A 5,294-nucleotide genomic window follows, 5' to 3' on the forward strand; every position below is an offset into this window, starting at 1 on the left:
AAATCAAAGACGAGCCGAAGACAATAGCATGGTTTCAAGCAGTGGCGGCCGGCCCATAGGGGGCGCTGGGGCACCACCCTCCCTGATAAGAGGGGCTAAAAATGTAAAATATATTTTTACAAATTAAGTTTTTAAATTCGGTTTACCCACCAGTATGTGCCTACATGCGATATGAATAACATATACAACATTTCCCACCTAGTGACATTCATTCACCAGTGAGTTTCTGTCATGGGGCGCTGAGAAAAAGCGCCCCTGAGTGCAGCCAAATAGCCCGTCATGTACTGTTGCTAGGGTAAATTAATAAATATGCGGCCAATCAGTCTCTCAGAATTTTATGGTCTTGGGGCGCTGAAAATTCTGCCCCAAGCAGCAGAAAATACCGCGAGATTTAAGTTTCTTTTTTCTTTTGAGGCGCGGTCAATCAGAGTAATAGTGATGGGATTTATGGCTCTGTGAGGGGATCCGGATCTTGGCGATCCGTTCCTTTCAAAGAGCCATTCAAAAGAACGGCTCTTTTGGCTCTTTTTAAATATTTAGTCAGTTTTAAGAAGCCAGCTTTGGGGCATCTCAGTTTATCCTGGAAATAATCACTGGGAGGAATGATGAGGTGAGATTTGTAGTCAAATAATTAAAACTCAGATATCACACACCAATATCTGAGTTTGAATTATTCTGAAATATTGATTATTACCTCATTTGTCATGTGTGGACTATATTCCATAGGGTTGCACAACATCCCTCTGCTTAGACAGTGACATCACTATTTTGGATTTACCTTTAGTACAAAGTGTGTGTATGTGTAAAGCTACGTTGACTTATGTTATTCATACAATACCTACTCACAAATAAACATCAAAAACAAAGCCGGCTGCAATGAATTTCTGTGCAAAACAGCTTTTACTACAAACACTTCCACACAAGAACATTGTTATCACACAAGAACATTTTGATAGAAAACAAAAAATATTTAAAGTTTTAGACATATACTGTAGATAAAATTAGAATAAATAAAATGGAAATGTCTACATACAGTCCACTATTACTACTATAACTACTGTAAACTTTGCAAATAAGAGATCAGCCCCTTCAAGTTTTAAATGCACACAAAATGCAATGTAAATAAATACAAAGCAGTTCCTTACTTTATGGCTTTTTCTGCCTCTCTTTCTTGTCCTTGGGCAAATTTGCATTAAGGAAGACAAGAGCTCTGACCTTTTTGGGCCTAAGGCAACTCTCAGAGGGATTCTCTCAGAGGGAACTGATGTCGCCACAACACAAAGCTTCTTGGCCATCAGCTTGCTAAGCCTGGGGTAAACAGGGGCTCGACTCTCCCACCACTTGAGGGGATCCTCATGTGTTGGAAGAAGAGGCTCCTCCAGGTAGGCTCGCACCTCCATGACAGCATCGGCGGTGGGATTCCTGGCTTCCACTGTTCCAGCTACCTGCTCATAGGGGTGGGAGATATAACAATGGGAGATACCATTTTTATGTGATTAGATTAGATTAAATTAGATTCAACTTTTGCCATTACACAGTGTAAGAGAACAGAGTAATGAAATGCAGTTTAGCATTTAATTAGAAGTGACAATAGTAGATTTGCATATGTACAGTATGTGCAGTATGTACAGATTAAATGCAGTGATTTACAGCTAGTGGAAGTTTTAGACTGAGATATCAGACTGATTTCATTCTAGAGATTTTTAGAGAAAAAAATGTGAATTATTGTTGCCACCCTTACTTCCTCATGGAAATAGCTCCAAACTATTGATCCAGCACCACTGCCTGCTCCTTCCAGTCCTTCCACAGCTGGTTGCTGTTGGATGGGTGTGCCACTGCTAATTCTTGCTGCTGCAGTTGACAGCCTTTGAAACGTCTCATCTGCTGTTCTGCCATCAGGGAAGGCCATCCTCTTAAAACGCGGGTCAAGTGCAGCAGTATCTGCTAGTATGTGGTTGGCATGAATCCTGTGGAATCGCGATGACATACTCGCACACAGACTGTCGATCACACCTTGCGCTGCCGCTGTTGTAGTGTTTCGCCGGAAATCAGCGGTGGCTCTTTGAAGTCCCCTGGCCAGCACTATGACCTTCGAGGCTGTCAAGTAGCTGGTGAAAAGGAAAAAAAAAAAAACTTTAATGTTACAATTTTAAAGCTGAAACAATGATAAATATTACAATGTATTAAACATATCTATTGTGGTATTAAATATCCATAATTTTTTATCAGGAAATTGGCATGCAGGCTACAGAAATCTACTGACAATGATATATACTCCAGTGTATTACACAGATTTCTAATATGGTATAAAATATTCATAATTTACTATCAAGTACTATGCATGCATGCTAAAGAAATATACTGCTGTGCAACTGAGCTACGTACCTTTCTGCACTGAGTTCCACAGTGACTTCCTCAATGCACTGTGGTCCATTCCTCCTGGGACAGGTGGCGGCCAGGTGCATTGGTGACGGCCAGGGTGGGGATTATGGCATTTTTACTGGCAATAAAGCTTTTCAACATGTAGTAGGTGGAATTCCACCTTGTAGGACAATCCTGTTTTGGTCGGAGCTCCTCCATCTTCATTTGTAGTTGAGTCTCCTTCAGTTTTTGTGCCCCCACGGTGCTTCTGTGAAAGTATTCCACTGCCTCTTTCACCTTATCAATGATGGGCTTTGAAGCTTGCAGGGCATCTCTTACCACCAGGTTAATAGTATGGGCCAGGCATGGTAGGTGCATCCATCCAATGGTTTGTATAGCCTTAGTAACATTTGCCGCATTATCGGTTAGGCAGCACACTACTTTCTTGTCCACCCCCCACTCTGCTGCAACACTAAGCAGCTGTTGTGCAATGTTGTCTGCTGTGTGCCGCTCACTGAATTCAAAACAGTCCAGGAGGCAGGAGGCCACACGGAAATCCTCGATAAAATGGCAGGTTACAGACATATATGATGCTGTCGTTCTTGAAGTCCAACAGTCTGTGGTTAAACAGACAGCTGGTACTTTTGACACCCTTCTCTTCAAAGATGCTGTCTCCCTGTCATACATATCCGTGACCTTCTGGGCTACTGCCTTCCTACTTGGAGGAATGTAGGAGGGGTTGAGCGCCTGTGAATATTTTTTGAATCCTGTGTCCTCCACTAATGAGAAGGGCTGGAAGTCAGTGGCTATCATCTTTGCCAGCTCTTCATCTATCTTCTCCTGTCTTAATGGGGTCAAGACAGGATGTAAATATTGACTGATGGATGTCTGCTTTCTTTTTGGTGGTGCCTGGCCAGGCGATGTGGTGGCCCAGTGGGGTCAAAGGCTGCTGTGGCTGCAGTTGCACTTGATGTGGAGGCAGAGGAGGCAATGGACACATCAGTGTCACTGTTGTTGTCTGAGTCTGGCTCTGCTCTCAAACCTGTGACCTGCAGTGTTGGGTGTTGAGTCTTCAAATGCCTGTGTAAATTATTTGTTGACCCAGACTTAAATGAAATGACTTTTTGACAAATGCTGCATTTAGCCTTACTGTTTTCTTCGCGAGAAAAGTGCACCCAAATGCTGCTCCTTTTCCTCTGGCTCATTTTCAGACGTGTCACGTGTGTGTCTTTTTCCTTCGAACGTCCCGCTATTACTGACGTTGGCACTGAGACAGAGAGGCACTCGCACGTGTTTTTTTTTGTTTGTTTTTTTAACTGGAGTAAGCATGTGACGGCAGCGTGCACAAGTCATGGCTCCGCTCCTACCCAATGACAGAGGCACGCAGGGTTTTTTTCCACTGGAGTACTCACGTGAAGGATGCGTGCACAACTATCATCATGCTGTTAGGCAGTAGCACCCCTGCGCTGGGTGCGCCCCTCCCCCTGTAACTGTTCTGTCTCGCGGAGGAGCTAATTTGTGTGCATCTGTGTGAAACACGCATAGGAAAAAAAGAACGACAGAAAGAACGGCTCCCCTCCAGCCGCGACTCGGCTCCCATCGTTCATGTTTATGAGCCGTTCAAAAGAATCGGTTCGTTCGCGAACGTCACAACTCTACAGAGTAATGATGGCGAACTTAACGAGCGAAGAGCAGTTTCCACCAAATTCAGTGAGATCCTTATTAATATACCCGTTTACAAGAAGGCCGATGGAGGAGAAAATCCGGGTTAAGGAGTTGGGACCCGACAAGCTTGACCTTATCATTAACCAGCAGACCAAGGAGAAAAATAAGGTCTACAACCGGAGTTTTTGCAGGAGTTGGTTCGAGCGCAAGTCGTGGCTGACAGGCTGTGGAATAGCCAATGCACTTTTCTGTTTCCCCTGCATTCTTTTTAAAAGCGAAAAATGTGATTCAACGTGGACACAGTCAGGACAAACCGACTTGAAGCACCTCTCCGAACGCATAAAAAAGCATGAACGATCAGAAGTTCATATGGAAAATTGCATCAAGCTAGCTGTGCTAGGAAAAATTAGCATAGCAGCGCAGCTGGATGAAGGACACCGCGTCGCGGTAAGAAGGCACAATGAAGAGGTTGATAAGAATCGTCATATTTTATCTAAACTCATTGACTGTATTAAGTTTTGTGGTGCTTTTGAACTTGCATTGCGGGGACATGATGAAAGGGATACTTCTGAAAACCCCGGAATTTTCAGAGGTTTAGTCGACTTGATGGCATCCATTGACCGGAACTTGAACGATCACCTTGAAAATGCAACTGTTTTTAGAGGCACCTCAAAGACGGTACAAAATCAGTTTCTGGACTGTATGCTGGCAGTTCTGAGAGAAAAAATCTTGGATGAAGTAAAAACAGCTGACTTTTTAGCCATCCAAGCTGATGAAACTACTGACATTTCCACACACTGTCAGTTAGTCCTGGTACTAAGATACATTGACAGCACCCATAATGTCCAGGAGCGTTTTTTTGAGTTTATTAAGCTCTCCGTTGCCAACGCGGATGCAATTGCTGGTGCCTTATTGGAAAGGCTGCGCACCATCCTTCCCGAGGGACAAGAAAAGAAGCTGATCGCTCAGGCCTATGATGGGGCATCAGTGATGAGGGGTGCCACTGGAGGAGTTCAACGTAAGGTCCAGGACACCTATGGAAATGCTTACTATGTTCACTGTTATGCCCACCAGTTAAACCTTGTAATGCAACAAGCAACATCCCACATCCCACAGATCAGTCACTTTTTTTCTGATATTGGGGGATTTTCTTCGTTTTTTTCCAAGTCAAGCAAGAGAACGGCAGTGCTTGATGAGGTGGTGGCGCATCGACTTCCAAGTGCATCGGCAACGCGCTGGAACTTCAACATCCGCGCTGTTAACACAGT

At 44.0% G+C, this 5,294-nt stretch overlaps 1 long non-coding RNA gene across 1 annotated transcript; it reads right to left on the reverse strand.

Moving 5' to 3' along the window:
- Window positions 1-521: 521 nt before the first annotated feature.
- On the reverse strand, window positions 522-3,124 carry LOC140582870 (uncharacterized). Its single transcript, XR_011985664.1, has 3 exons — window positions 2,386-3,124; window positions 1,742-2,108; window positions 522-1,445 (listed from the first exon to the last, which is right to left on the reverse strand). It is a non-coding gene; the product is annotated as an uncharacterized lncRNA (long non-coding RNA).
- Window positions 3,125-5,294: the final 2,170 nt, after the last annotated feature.

This window comes from Paramormyrops kingsleyae, chromosome 25 (assembly GCF_048594095.1).
Source record: "Paramormyrops kingsleyae isolate MSU_618 chromosome 25, PKINGS_0.4, whole genome shotgun sequence".
In the NCBI taxonomy this organism is placed as follows: Eukaryota; Metazoa; Chordata; class Actinopteri; order Osteoglossiformes; family Mormyridae; genus Paramormyrops; species Paramormyrops kingsleyae.